Genomic DNA, 20772 nt, shown 5'->3' on the forward strand with positions numbered 1-20772 from the left:
TGGAAACACACCAGACACACCATGTGAAGTTATTTAACCCGATTATTGTTATTTATATCCGAGATTATTTAATCTAACCCGATCTAAACTCTATCATGCACCCAAACATGGCGGCGTTTGGGTTTCCTACCTCGGACTCCTAAATCCAGCGCAGCCACAGGCGCGTTGAACCATTTTTGTGACACACAATGATCAAGCGTCAAGTTAGGCACGTTACACGCGTTTGGTGTGGCCGTAGCATTATGCGGTTTCACCCAAAAAATCGGCTTCATGTGGACGGGGCCAAGAAGGCGAACATCACGTCACCAAGTCACCAAGACAGCGCCAGGCGACTTACGCCACTATCTGCCAATGGATCGTGGATGCCTGGGCTGATATAACAGTCTCAACTGTGGTCCAAGCTTTCACGAAGGCAGGAATAATCACTGAACTGCCAGGCAACAGCAGCGACACTGACTCGGATAATGACGAGAGGGATCCGGGCATGTTGGATGCCGTACTCGCCCAACTGTTCAATTCGGACACACAAGAATTCGAGGGATTCGTAGACGGGGAATGAACTGAAAAGTGAGCTTATTGTTAAGAGATATTGATATTGATCAGATATTGATGATATATTGTTAATATGCACATTAACGTTTGAACATCGTTACCATGGGGGTGACCGGAGTTGTCAGAACGCTTAATAAAGTTTGACTTTATCTGACTGTTTTGTTGACATTCCCTTTAGCACAGCTCGGTCTGGTCGATGCATAACGCAACCCCAGTCAAACGTTTGACTGCAGTATCTTCTATTCTATGCGCCTTATAATCCGGTGCGCCCTATAAATGAAAACAGTTCTAAAATAGGCCATTCATTAAAGGTGCGCCTTATAATCCGGTGTGCCTTATAATGCGGAAAATACGGTAGTCCTCGTTTGTGTTTCTTTCGAAATGGTGAACTTTTGCATGGAGCCATCTTCTATGTCAGATCCAGTACCCTCCGCCAATGTACTTCAGTTTTATTAACAGCCTCTGTTATCTTAGCTTCAGACGCTGTGGATGTTAGTTTCTGCTGGTGAAGTCCCACCCACTGGCACTGCTCTAATAGGTCTGTAGCGTCAGTGGGTCCCACCCCCCTCTAGGGGGTGGGACCCACTAGTGCCCACTAGTGGTTGTAGTCTTACGAGAATCATCCCCTCTTACACTTCCTATTTTCTTGAACGCAAAAATCGTCATATTGCGTCATTGAAAACAGGAAGTGTTGGAGATCGATACGGATCTCTCCAGTCTCTCCAGAAAATAAGGGAATGATGCTAGACCATTCAAAAATATGCGGGGGGTTCTAAAAATACAAAGCTTATGTGAAATGGGTGAAGTTGCCCTTTAAGGGGACTATCCTTTTAGAGCAAACCTCTTACTGTACCTCCCAGACTGCACTAAATGGTCGATGTATCAAGGAGATTATCAGAGCTATGAAGAGTAATTGACCTACCTTCTAAATCTCTGCCTGTTACTTTTAGAAACCACTTGACATGTTTGCATGAAGTTTTTGGTGCAAATAAATGGAAAGCCCTTACACTTGCACTATAAAGGGAGAGTGAGAAAGAACTGATTTGCATTGATAAGATAAAAGTTAATTCCATGTGTGAGGATTTTGAGTGAAGCGGAATTCAAAAGCTGGGAAAGGGGAGCCAGGTTTTCTGCACACTTGAAAGTCCCAGATGGATCCACTTAAAGGGACCATGTTGAATCCAACGTGGAGGGGGATGTCATTAATTTTCACCTCCTCTGTAGTGAGAAGGGATGAGGGCAGCACAGGGCTTGACTCCTGCTGAAGCCTGCTTCTTCACCAGGGATCTGTAGATAATGTTTTTCTGGGACTAAATTTAAACAGTTGTAAACTGGTAGGCCTAGTTGCTCTGCTTGAAATTGTGGCCCACAGAGGGTACAGTTTCTAAAGCATTATTCACATTTGATCAGATGGGCAATGTTTTGTTTGACGACATTAAGTTATAGAAGTAGGGAGTTATGAATATAAATCCCCCTCATTACTATAATTCTAACAATGACTACATGAGAGGAACTGTTTCAGCACTAAGGAGGTTAATTCATGTTTTTTGCTCTAATCCATTCAACCTGGTTTCACAGAAATCTGTGAAATTACCATGGGCGCTTAACTCAAAATCCGTGGTGGCCTCACGGAATCACTGCAATTTCCATGATGCGGCCGAGGATTTTGCTCCAATGCAAGTTAATGACACTCATATTCCGTGGCACACACACAGATCCCCGTTTCAACGACCGAGTCGACCCCGGGCGCTTTACTCAAAATCCATGGTGGCCTCGCGGAATCCCTTTAATTGTCTGTGATATGGCCACAGATTTTGCTCTAATGCAAGTCATATTCCATGGCACACACACAGATCCCCGTTTCAACGACCTAGTCGACCCCGGACGCTTAACTCAAAATCCATGATGGCCTCGCGGAATCACTTACATTGTCTGTGATATGGCTACGGATTTTGCTCCAATGCAAGTTAATGAAACTCATATTCCGTGGCACACATACAGATCCAGTGGTTGAGTCTATTTTATTGTAGTGGGTATACTGTTATGATTCCCTCCCAGCCTCGTACACACCCGTCCCGCTGGTACGTGTATGTGTGTGGCGCTTATTGGGTGTCGCACCACACTCAATAACGCAGGGGTCTACAACCCGCTGCAAGGATTTAAGAGTGCAACGATTATCAACAATCATGGAAAGCTGAATAGGCTTATCAGTTTTAATAACAGTATGAACAAATAGAACACAAAAATGACAAGCTGTCCTTAGTGTATCTATAGTAGCAATAGCACCTGCTAAACAAGGTCAAAATAATTTGATGAACTGTTTACAACCATGGCTAACCAATGCATGAGAAGGAGATGAAAGGAGATTAATGTTCCACTCTTTCAATTGCTCTAATTATAGCTTTAACTGTTGTTATCTAACATACCATACAGTAATATAATTTTGTAAAAGTCTGAAATTACTTCACCTTAAACATGACCAGGAATGAGCTATACTCTCATTTGCATAGTAATTACTAGGGATGCACGATATGGGCAAAATATGATAACCCGATATTTTTTGGCTGAATGGCGATATACGATATATATCTCGATATTTTCTATAGAGTGGGTTAGATGTTTTTTATGTAAGTCAAAAGCCACATGTGAGATGTTGCAAGCACTTTTATTAAAACATAGGTCCATATGACTGCATCATGTGATTTTGTATCGTTATTTTCAACGGAATTGAATGAACATGTAAAAAAAAAAAGGACGTTTTTCACCTTCTTCACAAAATAATCACCTATGCAAAACAATATAAAGCTGTAGGTTACACACATTAGCTACCATTAAGAGCATTGGCTTCGTCGCATTGTCCTGCGTACTACGGTGAGGGTTTCAGTGGGCCGTAACTTTAATCCCCCGCCCCCTCCCTTCTCCGTTCCATTTGGGAACATGTTTGGTTTCATTTCGCTTGTTTCGTATACTTTAATTAATTAATTAAGAGCGTCACCAGAGGGCGCCCCCAACACATTTGCCGATCGCCGGCCCTGGTTTCGGGGCCGAAGAAACTGTCGCGGCCGGTGATGCAGCAGCACAGCCACAGAGTTTTACGCATTCCTCATACTGCACTTTGTGCCGCTGCTGTAAATGGTGGAACAGATTTGTCGTGCTTCCACTTTTAGTCGCAACGGTTTTTCTACACTCTACAGATGACCTGCAGCTGCTGCTCATCTGTTTTTTTTAAACCCAAACTATTCCACATTATTCTCCTCTTTGAAACAATTTCGTCTCCCGCCGCCGTCTCGTTTTCTTTACGGGTATCATCCATGCTTGTTGTGTTGTGAGGGGGCGGCGGGGGCGGGAATGAGGCGTCTTTGCACACGGCACGTTCGGAAAGACAGAGTGAGAGGGGGAGGGGTCGCGCCCACAGTCTCCAAGGCAAGCGCTGTAGACGCTTGAGCGGGAAACTGACCATTTTAACGCATATCGATATAAACGATATTGTCAAATCTTGTATCCCCTTGGAAATTATATCGATATATCGTACATAGCCGATATATCCTGCAGCCCTAGTAATTAACTGTATGAATTTCAATTGTGTATACCAACTGCATGTTGGCTGACATTTACCTAACTTTCTTTTCCTCCACTCTAAACAAGGATGCCTGTTTTTAAATTCCCTAGCCTGACACTCAGTCCGAAAGGCTGGTAATGGGTTCTCATCTAAAAGTAACAAGGAGATATACAGTGGGATTAAAACATTGTCTTCTGTTGATTACTTGTTATGTGGTATACACATTAATATGGGAGGACTGGACACACATACATCTTAATTCTTTATTTGAATCCACCAATCACATTACAAGAGACAGGATTCAAATATTTCAGAGATGAGATGGGTCTTTGTTCAAGGGTACAAAAAACATCTCCTGCGCCACACGGCCAGACTGCCTATCACTGCTGATATGGAGCAGAACTTTGCTAAATGTTTCGATTTTCTGCTGGAGAGCCCTGCCAGCCTTAACCCACTGAAAACATGGTTGTGGACATGCCCAAGCTGCCAAAAATACACACTATTAGCTTGCATTGGTAGCCTAGGTCCCTTATTATTTCCAGAATGGGCTGGTACTTAACGATTTTATCATTGAAAGCAATTTCCATGTACAGATCAAACACACAGGCTATCTCAAGTAGGAGCACTTCCCTTCTGTCTCTGACAAAACATCAGGGGTATTTGTGATGTTACAAAACACATCAATAGAGCTGTTTAACCATTCTGGCATGATGCATGAATGTTTGTACATGGTCACATTTTCTAGAAATACTTCTTTAACATTGCTGGAAATCAGATCGACAAGTCGGTCATGACGTGCAATACACATACACACGCCCACCCTTTCAATGGGAGAGAGGAGGAAAGTCCTCCTCTGATTGGGTGTGACCTTAAGGGGTCTGATTCGCGCAAAAATCTATTTGTGCTGCGCTATGAACCAATAACCAGGATTCCTGGCTGTTGAGCAGTGTTGCCAGATTGGGCAGATTTCCTACCCAATTGGGCTACTTTTAACCATGTTAGGCTGGAGAAATTATCATTGGGCGGGAAATCTGCCTAATCTGCCACCGCTGTCGATAACAAACCCGCTCTGCATTGCCACTCAGTCTAAGATACGCAAAGCGAGTGAAATCATCTGACGATAGGGAGATTCTAATGTTTGCGAATAAAGTGTACAATGGAAACATTGGAAACAGAGGACATTGTTAATTTTTTATTACACAAAGCATAAGATACAAAAAAAAAGCCTATTGTGCAATTAAACGATGAACATACAAACATACTGCCTTGAATATAGCAGTCAGGCTACTGCTTCTTTGTTTTGAGCCAAAGAAAAAAATCTCGTTAAACGCCGTTAAAATTGGTTTGCTTTAACTAGGGCTGGGCGATAAAACGATGACGATATGTATCGCGATAGATACGTAATCTATATCAATAGAAAATGCGTTCGATAGAACGTTTCGATATTATTTTTATCCCTCGTTGTAAGAAACCAGAGCAAAAAGTCTACTTCTAGCTCCGCTTTGAACCAGAGGTTGCGAAGCAATGTTGGTTGAACTATTGAAGATGGCTGCGCCCAGTCTGATTTGAAGCATGAACTGTTTTCATTGTGCTTGGACCGCTTTGGTGGTTTAAATGGCCATTTCAATCACTCGTATTACTGCAATACCTTACTGCGTCCGTATCTCTGCCTATGGCCTGACATGCTAATAGCCAATCATGTAACAGTATCAAGTTTGGTTGCGCCATCTCATTGTCTCGTGTTCACAGAAACAGCGTGCTGTGGGATGTGAAAGATGAGTACCGCAACGAGCGAGGAAATAGTCGATAAAAATGGAAATGTCAGCTCGCCAGTATGGCAGTTCTTTGGATTTTACAAGTCAGACCGTAGTCAGACTAATGTTGTCTGTAAAATATGCAAGACCATAGTCCCCGGCAAGACTGGGAGTACAACAAACTTATTTTACCACCTTAGCCGCTCTCACCCTTTGGAGCACAGCCGTATCAAAAAAACGGCCAACAACATCTGCAAATGCAACGCCGCAAAAGCAGCAGCAGACCACCATGGAGAGGTACTCGGCATCAGTGCCTTATGACAAAACATCCAAACTAGGGCTGGGCGATATGGGCCAAAATGAATATCTCGATATTTTTTTACTATATCTCGATACACAATATATATCTCGATATATTTTGAATCTCCTCTAGAGCACATCATAAATGCTCGATTCAACCATGTCTGGTAAATTGTTACGTCAGTAATAATTCTAGTATTACTGAAACATAAGTCTGCATGTAGATTACATGAAACAACATATTGTTTAAACTCATTAGTGCTTTCTATTGGAACAATTTAGAACTTGCACATAAGAAAAGGAAAATCACAGCAAGTTAGATTTACCAACACAGCATTTATTCAAACCGTTAATTATTTATTAACAGTTTGAATAATAATTATCATATATACACTGCCAGACGAAGGATCCAGTGCTATTCTTTTTCGAAACCAAATCCTCAGTTTCCATCCTTTTTTCTCTCTCTGGCTGTTCTCACTCACCGGTCGGAGGTACACACACACCTACAGCAGCGCGCCTTCCAGACTACGTCACACACGCGCGTCCATGAGAATCTCGTGGACTCGCAATGGGCGGGGGGAGTGAGTGTGTTTAGAGAGCCACAGGAAAGAGCGAGAGAAGGGAACGCTGTGCGTTCAAACCCCGAGAAGCCCAATCCCTATGAGCTCCCCAGGCTACGGCCATCCGGAGGCGCACAGAGCTTTTGGCCGCGATCAGTGTTTCCCCTAGAATTTTTTTTAGGCCCGGTGGTAAGAGCTGATAGTGTGATTTGTTATACATTTTTCACGGGATGCTAGAGTATTTGTTGGTTATTTCCATATAAAACACTTGCTTAGCCATCACAAGTTGATAATGATTCAACACTGACAAGTGTTGGGAGGAGATAATGATCTCCTCCCTCTGCCCCTCTGACGTGTTCCTCCACACCTGTCACTCGCCCTTCTTCCCCACCTGTACTCTCGTTTGGCACCGTGTTTAGGAAGAACCTTGAAATACCTTTTTGTCCTTCATCCCTTTTACGTTTTTTTGGTGGTGCCATGCTAATGATGATATAACTTAATGCTGTCAGATTGTCCGTTATGATGGGGCATCATCTGCGCACGCGCGACACCGCATTTTTTTATTTTTTTTGGGCCGGTTGTTGGCCTGGTGGGGGCGCTCGTTGGCCTGGCGGCCCGCCAGGCCTGAACAATGGTAGGGGAAACACTGCGTGATATTATATAAACAATAGGGGTGTGACGATACACTCAGCTCACGAGACGAGACGAGGCACGATATTGGGTTCACGAGAACGAGACGAGACGAGATTTTACGAAAACTACAATGACAAATTATATGACTGGACCAACAGACTTTTATTTAACCAAGTCGCGCATGCATTTTGAAATGTTTTATTATAACTCTTTACATGCATGAAATTGAAACTAAAACTAAAATTTATAAAAGTTAAATTAAAATAAAAAAAATACTTTCTTTTTTTCAAGCGCAAACAATATTATGTGCAAAACCAAATCAAAGTACCCAAAATGTACTTGATTAAATTTATTCGTTTTCCCGGTTATTCAGCCTCTTCTTCTCCTCCGGATAAACACGAACGCATTGCATTGTGGTATACGGGAGTAACATGTAGGCTACATCGTATGTACACTCAAATTTGGGGTATTCATGAAATTAACCACTGAGAATTCGAACACCACTACAAAATGGCGAGCACCCTATACAGGTGCTGGTCATATTATTAGAATATCATGAAAAAGTTGATTTATTTCATTAATTCCATTTAGAAAGTCAAACCTGTAGAATGTATACATTCATTCCAAACAGACTGATACATTATAAGTGTTTTTTGCCAAAAAGAAGATGATTATAGCTGACAACCAATGAAAACCCTAAATTCAACATCTCACAAAATTAGAATATGGTGAAAAGGTCAGATATTGAAGACACCTGGTGCCACACTCTAATTAGCTAACTAACTCAAAACACCTGGAAAAGCCTTTAAATGGTCTCTCGTTTTGATTCTGTATGACACACAATCATGGGGAAGACTGCTGACTTGACAACTGTCCAAAAGATGACCATTGATACTTTAAAGAAGGAGGGCAAGACACAAAAGGTCACTGCCAAAGAGGTTGGATGTTCCCAGAGCTCTGTGTCCAAGCACATTAATAGAGAGGCGAAGGGAAGAAAAAGATGTGGTAGAAAAGAGTGTACAAGCAAGAGGGATAAACGCGCCCTGGAGAGGATTGTCAAACAAAACCGATTCAAAAATGTGGGGGAGATCCACAAAGAGTGGACTGTAGCTGGAGTCAGTGCTTCAAGAAGCACCACACACCGACGTATGCAAGATATGGGCTTCAGCTGTCGCATTCCTCGTGTAAAGCCACTCTTGAATAAGAGACAACGTCAAAAGCGTCTCGCCTGGGCTCAAGACAAAAAGGACTGGACTGCTGCTGAGTGGTCCAAAGTTATGTTTTCAGATGAAAGTAAATTTTGTATCTCCTTTGGAAATCAAGGTCCCAGAGTCTGGAGGAAGACAGGAGAGGCACAGAATCCACGTTGCCTGAAGTCCAGTGTAAAATTTCCACAGTCAGTAATGGTCTGGGGTGCCATGTCATCTGCTGCTGTTGGTCCACTGTGTTTCCTGAGGTCCAGGGTCAATGCAGCAGTCTACCAGGAAGTTTTAGAACACTTTATGCTGCCTGCCGCGGACCAACTTTATGGAGGTGACGATTTCATTTTCCAACATGACTTGGCACCTGCACACAGTGCCAAATCTACCAGTACCTGGTTTAAGGACCATGGTATCCCTCTTCTTGATTGGCCTGCAAACTCACCTGACCTTAACCCCATAGAAAACCTATGGGGTATTGTGAAGCGAAAGATGCGAGATGCCAGACCCAACAATGCTGAAGAGCTGAAGGCCACTATTAAAGCAACCTGGGCTCTCATAACACCTGAGGAGTGCAACAGACTGGTCGACTCCATGCCACGCCGTATTGCTGCAGCAATTCAGGCAAAAGGAGCTGCAACTAAGTATTGATTGCCATACATGCTGAAACTTTCCATGTTCATACTTTTCAGTTGGCCCACATTTCTAAAAAATCATTTTTTGTACTAGTCGTAACTAATATTCTAATTTTCTGAGATACTGAATTTGGGATTTTCAGTAATTGTCAGTACTAATCATCCAAATTAAAATAAATAAACATTTCAAATATATCACTCTGTGTGTAATGAATTGATATAATATGTAAGTTTCACGTTCTGAATATAATTACTGAAATAAATCAACTTTTTCATGATATTCTAATAATTTGACCAGCACCTGTATAGTACACTATATCCGTGATAGGGAACGATTTTGAACACAGCTTATGGCTGCTGTCGATGCTTCCCCTGCGTCCCCTCCTTCTCATCCTCTTCTTTTCCTTCTCCTTCTTTCGTTTCTGGCAGGCTAGATGTAGCAAAGGCGCATTACTGCTCCCACAGGCGATAAATAGAAGTTTGGATAAATCACAAATCTCGCGAGACAGATTTTTAACGCGACGGGTAATATCGTCGAGTTTAATCTCGCGAGATCTCGTGGCACGAGATCTCGTCACACCCCTAATAAACAATTATATTATATTATATTATATTATATATTATTATTAGAGCTGTCAGTTAAACGCTTTATTAACGTCGTTAACGCAATTTATAATTTTTTTTTTTTTTTGGGCTCAAAACAAAGAAGCAGTAGCCTGACTGCTATGTTCAAAGCATATCTTTGTATATTCATCGTTAAATTGCATTATAGGCTTTTTTTTTGTACCGTCCTGTTTTGATCAGTATATGCCAATGTTGTTATCAATAAAAAAACATTTGCACAAGGCAAGCCGATGCACTTCTCCATGTTGATAAGAGCATTAAAATGAGAAAAATTAATGGGACAAAGAATTCAAGGGATATTTAGCATATAAAAAAATATATGACTAATCGCGATTAATCGTGAGTTAAGTATGGCATTAATGCGATTAATCGTGATTAAATATTTTAATCGCTTGACCGCCCTAATATATATATATATATATATATATATATATATATTAGAGCTGTCAGTTAAACGCGTTATTAACGGCGTTAACGCAAACCAAATTTAACGGCGTTAAATTTTTTATCGCGCGATTAACGCAATTACTTTATAAAAAAAAAAAAAATTTTTTTTTTTTTTCTTTGGCTCAAAACAAAGAAGCAGTAGCCTGACTGCTATGTTCAAATGACATTTGTTCAAAGCAGACGTTTAATTGCGCTATAGGCTCTTTTTTTGTATCGTCCTGTTTTGATCAGTGTATATGCCAATGTTGTTATCAATAAAAAATCATTTGCACAAGGCAAGCCGATGCACTTCACCATGTTGATAAGAGAATTAAAATGAGAAGAATTATGGGACAAAAAAATCAAGGGATATTTAGCATAGAAAAAGAATTTGCGATTAATCGCAATTAATTAGAGTTAACTATGACATTAATGCGATTAATCACGATTAAATATTTTAATCGCTTGACAGCTCTAATATATATATATATATATATATATATATATATATATATATATATATACCTGAGTGAGTGTGTGTATGTGTGTGTGAGTGTGTGTATGTATACATATATATATTAGGGATGGGCATCGTTACAAATGAACTCGGTTGGTGGACAGGCAAACTCGAGTTTGCATATTCACACTCAAACAAAGTTTTCTGAAGCAAATGTATACATTTTCTGTGTGGCGCCACTAACGCATGCCGTTGGCACAAAGCAAATGAAATGTATCAAATTTCTGTGTGGCACGTGCCGTGCCGTGTGCAGGCACGCCAGAATTCAAAAAGTTAAGAGATGGCGGTTAAAGCAAAGCGCAGCGAATAATTTAAATACTTTAAAGAAATAGGCGATCATAAGGTGAAATGTAAAATATGCCAAGCGAAATCGAGCTACCAGAGTACTACAAGTAGGCTACTATGCGGCAACATATGCTCCTGAAACACAACGGTGAGTTCGGGAAAGCAGACCCGCAGCAACCAAGTGTGTTGGCTATTTTCACCGCCGCAAGACGCAGCCGTAATCCCGGACGTGTAGAGAAGATCACAACGCTGAGTATTTCCATAGTCCATTTGCTGCCGTTTTATTTGCAGCTTTAAATTATTTGCAATGGTTAGGCTACTTGTTTCGTTTTTGTTTTTTTTAAACCGTTAGAGGCCTTGGTTCGACGTGATTTAAATTGTGAGACGCATATTTATTTTTGTAAGGAAAATGTGTTTTGAACATTTGCAAAAATAAATAATGAATACTCTGATAACTCTGACTGTTTTGATGGAGAATAAGCATTACATTTTTGGTTGTTAATATTGCCGTTCATCATTAGGCCTATTCCTGCTGCAGATGCGTTGCATTCTAAAAATAGATTCGATTAAACGAGTACTCGATTGATCCTCGAGGAATTCCTTCGATCACTCGAGTTTGGAATTTACTACTCGTGCCCATCCCTAATATAAATATATATATATATATATATATATATTAGGGATGGGCGTGCGGAATCGATTACTCGAGTACTCATTACAAATGAACTCGGTTGGTGGACAGGCAAACTCGAGTTTGCATATACTCACACAAACAAAGTTTTCTGAAGCAAATGTATCAATTTTCTGTTGGCGCCACTAACCCATGACGTGGGCACAAAGAAAATTAAATGCATCCATTTCCATGGCGAGTTCCGTGCCGTGTGTAGGCACGCCAGAATTCAAAAAGTTAAGAGATGGGGGTTAAAGCAAACCGCAGCGAAGAATTGAAATACTTTAAAGAAATAGGAGATCATAAGGTGAAATGTAAAATATGCCAAGCGAAATCGAGCTATCAGAAAGTACTATGCGGCAACATATGCTCCTGAAACACAACGGTGAGTTCGGGAAAGCAGACCCGCAGCAACGGTGAAAGTGAAAGTGTGTCGGCTATTTTCACCGCCGCAAGACGCAGCGGTAATCCCGGCCGTGTAGAGAAGATCACAACGCTGAGTATTTCCATAGTCCATTTGCTGCCGTTTTATTTGCAGCTTTAAATTATTTGCAATGGTTAGGCTACTTGTTTCGTTTTTTTTAAACTGTTACAGGCCTTGGTTCGACGTGATTTAAATTGTGAGACGCATATTTATTTTTGTAAGGAAAATGTGTTTTGAACGTTTGCAAAAATAAATAATGAATACTCTGATAACTCTGACTGTTTTGATGGAGAATAAGCATTACATGTTTGGTTGGTAATATTGCCGTTCATCATCAGGCCTATTCCTGCTGCAGATGCGTTGCATTCTAAAAATAGATTTGATTTAACGAGTACTCGATTGATCCTCGAGGAATTCCTTCGATCACTCGAGTTTGGAATTTACTACTCGTGCCCATCCCTAATATATATACACACACACATTATATATATATGTATATATAATGTGTGTGTGTGTGTGTGTGTGTGTGTATACAGTATATATAGGGCTGGGCGATTTTTTCGGTTCAATCGATTAATTTGCATTTTTTCTTTCCTACGGTTTGTGAAATGGCTGAACCGAAAAATCGCGATTTAAAAACAGTTCTAGACTCTTCCGATTTGTTTTGCTGAATAGACTCCGTAGTAGCCTCCTCTCTCACTTTCCAGAACGCGCGCAAAACTCAGCCTACTGCAATCACATTCACCTCGCCCCCGACAGACTTGGGGGAGAGCCGGGTCGATTGAAACACTTTTCAGTTAAACGTCTTTTGCAAAGATGACGTTATGTATGCAAATAATTTGTGATCAACAACTCACATGTGTGTTCTCTTAGTTACAAGCAGTGGTGTAGTCTACGTGATACGCAGGTATACGCCGTATACCCACTAGGAACGCACCAGGATTTGCGTATACCCACTTAAAAATGTGCACGGATACGTATCAATCGTCTTGTGACAGATCTTTCACTTCTGTGTTTATTTTTCGGAAATATCGGTTGGGTATAACTGCAATAAAATACTTTAAGCAGGGGAAGTTATCTCCTACATTCACCATTCATAAAATTCCCGCTCGCGCTCTGCCCTGTCTCTGTTACGAAGCGCGAAGCTGCCCCTGTATGGCGACACATTAGTGCCATAATTCACTAATGTGATAAAAGATGCATTCGGGCTTATTATATTATTCCACACGCGTAGATATTAACTGCGTGAGCGCAAATGATCTCTGCGCGCGCAAAACAGCCTCTCGCGCACGCAAATTACCTTAGCGCGCGCAAAACCTCTCGCGAAAGATGTTTTTACGCTCTCGGTCGAATTTAATTTTGGCACTATGGGGGAGGGAACCAAGGCAGGGCGGGCTTTCCTATGATTGGCCGTTTCTGAAGCGCGATATTTGATTGACAGCCCTCCTCAGCCCTCCTCTCATTCAATTCTGAATTGTACAGTAAATGGCTGAAACGATAGTTACGTATTGTAACTCCAGATTCTATGAGTATAGGCGCAGCCTTTTAAGTGTCGGCCTCATTGTCCTTTAAATAGCTGAAGAAAAGCTGTTTATTGGGAGCAGAACGTCCGCCGGCGCCCGACTATATCTGCGAAATGCGGACGTCTTTGAGGCACGCCGCACGCGGACGTAAGTAAGGCCGACGCTGTTGGTGGTCGGGGATTACAAATTTTTCAGTGCAACGGCTCACGCCTAGGGATAACCCAATAGCGATAGCCTTAAAAGGCTGCGCCTATAATCATAGAATCTAGAGTTACAATAACTCTAGATACAGTAACTATCGTTTCAGCCATTTACTGTACTATTCAGAATGAATGAGAGGAGGGCTGAGGAGGGCTGTCAATCAAATATTGCGCTTCAGAAACGGCCAATCATAGGAAAGCCCGCCCTGCCTTGGTTCCCTCCCCCATAGTGCCAAAATTAAATTCGAGCGAGAGCGTAAAAACATCTTTGGCGAGAGGTTTTGCGCGCGCTGAGGTAATTTGCGCGTGCGAGAGGCTGTTTTGCGCGCGCTGAGGTAATTTGCGCGAGCGGGAGGCTGTTTTGCGCGCGCAGAGATCATTTGCTCGCTCGCAGTTCATATCTACACGTGGGGAATAATATAATACGCCCGAATGCATCTTTTATCACATTAGTGAATTATGGCACTAATGTGTCGCCATACCCCTGCATCTCTGCACGTTAGTTGGCGGGCCGAGCCCCTCCTTCTCGCGTGTGTGTGCGTGCGTGCGTGCGTGCGTGCGTGCGTGTGTGTGTGTGTGTGTGTCCAGTCCTCCCATATTAATGTGTAAACCACATAATAAGTAGTCAACAGAAGACAATGTTTTAATCCCACTTTATATCTCCTTGTTACTTTTAGATGAGAACCCCTGGCCAGCCTTTCTGACTGGGTGTCAGGCTAGGGAATTTAAAAACAGGCATCCTTGGTTAGAGTGGAGGGAAAAAAAGTTATAGGTAAATGTCAGCCAACATACAATTGAAATTCATAATGTTAATCACTATGCAAATGAGAGTATAGCTAATTCATGGTCATTTTTAAGGTGCAGTAATTTCACACTTTTACACAATTCAATTACTGTATGGTATGTTAGATAACAACAGTAAGAGCTCAAATTAGAGCAATTGAAAGAGTGAAACATTAGTCTCCTGTCATCTCCTTCTCATGCACTGGTTAGCCATGGATGTAAACAGTTCATTCAATTATTTTGAGTAGATGTTGTCCTTGTTTAGCATGTGCTATTGCTACTATAGATATACAAAGGACAACTTGTCATTTTTGTGTTCTATTTGTTCATACTGTTATTAAAACTGATAAACCTACTCAGCTTTCCATGATCGTTGATAATCGTTATACTCTTAAATCAGCGGGTTGTAGACCCCTGCGTTGGTGAGTGTGGTGCGACACCCCATAAGCGCCACACACGTACATGGGTTTCAATGGAATTTGTTTAGAGAAAAACAGAAAAAAAAAAAACGAGGTTTAAATCGAAAATCGTCCATTAGTTAGAAAAAATCGAGATTTTATTTTTAGGCCAAATCGCCCAGCCCTAAGTATATATATATATATATATATATTAACGGCTGCGTTAACGCGAAACTTTTATCGTGCGATAAAAAAAAATATCGCCATTAATCTATTTTCAAACACTTCCTTGTTCGGACCCATCACGTGACTGAACTAACCAATCAGAAGCTAGAATTTAGACTGAGGTAAACGGGAATCAGAGAGGCAGATTCAACAGAATATCCTGACTGTTAAATATATAAACATGTAAATATGTAATAATTGTGTAACATAAATATGTAAAGGATTAACTGACTAAAAATTGTAAGTACATTTCTAATAAATTAACTTTATTCTACAACTTTCAAATATTTAACTTCTAAACCTTACATTATTATGGATTATTACACGGCTCTTCTCAATGCTGTAGACTGCTCCATTCACTTGCATGGGCCTTCCCAACGTTCAGCTGTCAACTATTTTTGTTTATGCTCCGTTCACTTGCATGGGCACTTCACAAGTTCCGGCGGTGAATTATATTTGATAATTCACCGTTGCCAAGTCTAATTGACAGTTGTCAAGGTAAACAAAATGATTTTTTGCTGTTCGCCATTTTAATCTAGATTAGTTTCAAAAATTAATCTAGATTAAAAAAAAAAATCTATGCCCACCACTAATATATATATATATATATATATATATATATATATATATTGTCACAGCCCGGCTCTTGACTGTGGCAAAGATGGGAGACCAGACTAAAGAGTGAAATTATCTTACATTTATTCACAAAACAAGACCATAAACAACCGAACATATATATAAATGTCAGTAATCAGTAGTGTAAAGGTGCGGCCACACCAAATGCGTTACCCGCGTACCTCGCGTATAAAATCGTCAATTTTTCCATAGGGAACCATTGGTTTACACGCGTTACATGCGCTAAAGCAACATTTTACGCGCGTAAACGCGCGTATATATACGCGAGTTCAAAAAATTGAACTTTTTACGCTCATACGCATGACGATTAGCCGCGTTGCCCAATCAGCGTTGAGCTTGACCCGACGTCACTGGCAGAGAGTAGTGAGCTTGGACAGAAGCATACGGCCGACATCTTTCTTTATTCTGTGTGGAAATAGTAACATAGTTACGCCATTAAATGCTTTTATGGAAACATTTTTAGCGAGAAATGTGCATTTTACTTTCATAATGTTCGCTCGGTGAATGTGAAGGATGTTTGGTTTGATAGTTATGACGAAAAGGGAACGCTCCGTTCACTTGCATGGACTGAGTCTCTGGTTACTAAGCAACCTCAACGTCTTGGCGGACTATTTCTCTGCTGATCAACACTACGAATGATGGAAACACACCAGACACACCATGTGAAGTTATTTAACCCGATTATTGTTATTTATATCAGAGATTATTTAATCTAACCCGATCTAAACTCTATCACCCAAACACGGCGGCGTTTGGGTTTCCTACCTCGGACTCCAGCGCAGCCACGGCCGACAACTTTCTTTATTCTGGGTGGAAATAGTAACACAGTTACGCCATTAAATGCGTTTATGGAAACATTTTTAGCGAGAAATGTGCATTTTACTTTCGTAATGTTCGCTCGGTGAATGTGAAGGATGTTTGGTTTGATAGTTATGACGAAGAGGGAACGCTCCGTTCACTTGCATGGACATGGACTCATCTAGGCGCGTTAGGAGCGTAGGCGCGTTAGGAGCGTATGCCCATTTTTGACACAAAATGGTCAAGCAACATTTTAGCTGCGTTACGCGCGTAAAAATTACGCGAGATACGCGTCTGGTGTGGCCGTACCTTAAGCATGTGTGTGAATGTGTGTCAAACAAATGGAACAAAAGCAATGGCTGCATCAGCAAGAGCCAGCCCAGATCTGCAGAAGGGCGAGCCTTATATAGCACCACACCAGCCCAGGTGTCTCATCAAGAAGATGACCCTCCCACGACCTGGAACCTGCAAAGGGAGAGCAAAGCAGCAAAGAACACAGAGGCCCCTAGTGGAGTGGTGGGGTCGTCACAATATATGTATGTGCAGGGGTTGACACTAAGGTTTCAAAAGCACTTGCCCATTGGGCAAATACAGGTCAGGTTCAACTGGCCCGAATGTAATGTTCACTTGCCCAAATTAGAATCGTGAACGGGCCTCTTTTTGCCAGGCACCCGGCCTGGTTTTGGGGGGGCTCAGAAAAATCATCCTAGCTCAGACTGAAGCTGAATGTTAGCTTCCACACATGTTGTGTTTAAAAAATAACAAACTTCTCTTTGTTTACTTAATTATCGTGCGGTCACATCGTGCCATGAAGTGATTTTAGTCCACCGTTGCAACCTATTAAAGCTATCGCCAAGTTAAATGTAGACCTGCATGATTTGATGCAAATGTACATAACTAAATGTCAGAGGTATTAGCAAAGATATGTATTTTTTAACTTTCAAGTTTCTTGTAGCTCTAACTGAATAATCACAATCGCGTTTCTAGTAGGGTTGTCAGTCACGATACTGGATTTTCTAACTTCTACACTATTCCTGGAAAAATATCGATATTCTATACCATTTTCGATATCAGAGGAAAAGTTTTTTTCAGGAAAGAACATACCCAAAGTAAATAGAGTATATCTCCACAACTGCAAGGGCGATAATGTCATCTTTGTGCCAAAAGAAAGATTGTTGTGCAAGTGATATATTCAATGGGGATAATACTTGGTTAAAGTGAATAAAGCCATGGAACACAGCTTAAGTGGAAGATAACATTTCCACCTGAAATAATTATCAGTATCAGTTGGTCGTTATCAGTTGGGAGCGCTGTCTTGCTATGAGACACAAATAAAGGTAAATATCTTACAATTTTGACCCTTGACACCTCTATTTAAAGTTCAGGGCAAATATAATCGAATGCACCAAGCCAAACACTCGCAAATAAATATATGGCCACTAGATTGCGCTGAAGAATATGTTTTCTGATTTAAGGCAATTTACCTATTTCCTAAGAAATCTTCTCTTATTCATTGATTGAAAAAGCCATGTTTAGTTGCAAAATTTGGCCCAGACACTGGATAATCTGTTTATGGTGGTTTTATTCGATCAGAATACAACTTAGTGGACAAAAATCACAAAGGTAATACTCCATTTTTGGTTGTTAAAAGAAAAGGGGACGTTTCTTCTTAAGTTGTTATTTGCGAGTTTTAGTCACAGAATGATGGTTTGGACTGTTGGAATAAGTGGAGGCTCAGCTTTCATGTAAGATATACCGTAGTTTGTGAGGGTCCAAATTCGTGAAAAAGATCGCTATTGCTGTGCATGAGCACAGTTATGAAACCCAAAACCGTGTTCTTGCATATGACTTTCCTTGATAATTTGCCTCAATCCAAAGTACTTCCAAACTGCACTCCTCCATCACTACTCCATTTTCCTTCTACCTAAACCGTTCGCGGAGGCGCTGCACTTGAGATGCTGGCTGTGTTGGCTAACCTGCCAGAGACCGCACTGCCAGAGACCGCACTGCGAGTGAGTGACAGAAGGCGGGGCTACATTCGCACTGAAGCGATGCGTGTCTGTTAACTCGCTTTCCGAGAGAAGAGAAGACAGCGCGCCGATCAATTGCAAATACTGTGTGATTTTGCGGAACAAAAGGTTGCTCTGCAGTTTCTGAAAACATTTGAATAAATAGCTTTTATATTAACATCCACCCAAAATCCACTTGCCCGTTCGGGCAAGCGGGCAACCGTTAGTGTCATTGGCTGTGTATGTACACATATATATATATATATATATTAGAGCTGTCAGTTAAACGCGTTATTAACGGCGTTAACGCAAACCAAATTTAACGGCGTTAAATTTTTATCGCGCGATTAACGCAATTATTTTATAAAAAAAAAAAAAAAAAAAAACTTTTTTTAATGTTTTTTTTCTTTGGCTCAAAACAAAGAAGCAGTAGCCTGACTGCTATGTTCAAATGACATTTGTTCAAAGCAGTCGTTTAATTGCACTATAGGCTCTTTTTTTGTATCGTCCTGTTTTGATCATTGTATATGCCAATGTTGTTATCAATAAAAAATCATTTGCACAAGGCAAGCCGATGCACTTCACCATGTTGATAAGAGAATTAAAATGAGAAGAATTATGGGACAAAAAAATCAAGGGATATTTAGCATAGAAAAAGAATTTGTGATTAATCGCGATTAATTAGAGTTAACTATGACATTAATGCGATTAATCACGATTAAATATTTTAATCGCTTGACAGCTCTAATATATATATATATATATATATATATATATATGTATTAGGGGTGTAACGGTACACAACAGTCCCGGTTCGGTACGTACCTCGGTTTTGAAGTCACGGTACGGTACAGGACGGTTCGGTTCATAGTTATGGTGAAAAAACTGATTGCTTCACAGAACGAACATAAGTTTAATTAGTAACGAATTAAACACAACAGTTTTAGCTGTCAGTGTGTAACAAATATAAAAAAAATACTGCTGCAATTCTCCAATAACCCTAACATAAAATTAATGAAAAATCCAGTGTTAATGCTCAGTCTAGGCTCTTTAAGCTGGTATGTAAACAAAGAGTATGTAAACTTTAAGGGTTCAAAGAAAATATTCCTGCAGCTCTCTAAAGCTCTGAAGTTCTCATAAATATAAATATCAATCATTAAATAAAAGTGCAACTGCAGCCTTAACTTAAATTACAGCTTATGTATTTTATAATCTATTGGTGTTTTCATTGCCTCTCGTAGGTCAGAGGCAATGAAAACACCAATAGACCTGGTGATGGCATTTGCCCGTTCTGAATTCCCAGACAGGTGTAGGGGTTGATTAAATAGTGTAGGGAGCTGGGTTTGAACGGTTTGAACTACTTTTTTTCATTTCGCAGCGGTGACAGTAACACCTGGATGGTGCTGTCACGTTAAAATTGTACCGGGGGCGAAAATTTTGTGCATGTTCGATGTGATTCCATTTGCATAGACGATCGCTGTTGAACAATGTCTGCACACAGCTTTCGACTTGTCCACTCGTCTTTCCCCATAGTGATAATTAACCTGGAATCCAAAGTTCTCCCACACTTGGGATTTAAATGACAGGGGGGCATCTTCAAGCTCCGGTTTTCTGTTGTCGCTCGCCATGCAGTTCGTTCTCAGTTCGCTAGTAGACATCAATCCACACACAGTCGCGATCGCGCTATGCTACTGCTACTACGCGGAGTTCGCGCACGTGCGAGCCGAGCCTAATAAGGCTAAACGTTCCGGGGGGAACTCCGACTTCAAGTTTTAAGTTCCGCAACGCAAAACAAGCCTTTACATTCGTCATATTAACGCTATGTACGCCACATTTACGGACCGCGGTACACCTCTGTAACCGCACCGAAGTGCCTGTACCGTGACGGTTCGGTTCAAATACGTGTACCGTTACACCCCTAGTATGTATATATATATGTATGTGTATATGTATATATATTAGAGCTGTCCCAAACGATTATTTGGGACAGCTCTAATTCTTTTTTCAGTTTATTATTTTTTCAGTTACCGATTATTTCACATTACTTCATCGATGTAACTTT

The 20772-nt window shown here is 40.9% G+C and overlaps 1 protein-coding gene across 1 annotated transcript in view; it reads left to right on the forward strand.

Moving 5' to 3' along the window:
* Positions 1 to 20772, forward strand: part of tax1bp1b (Tax1 (human T-cell leukemia virus type I) binding protein 1b) — a 60731-nt gene that overhangs the window by 6389 nt on the left and 33570 nt on the right. The window lies entirely within an intron of this gene.

The sequence above is a fragment of the Gadus morhua genome, chromosome 11 (genome assembly GCF_902167405.1).
Source record: "Gadus morhua chromosome 11, gadMor3.0, whole genome shotgun sequence".
NCBI lineage: Eukaryota > Metazoa > Chordata > Actinopteri > Gadiformes > Gadidae > Gadus > Gadus morhua.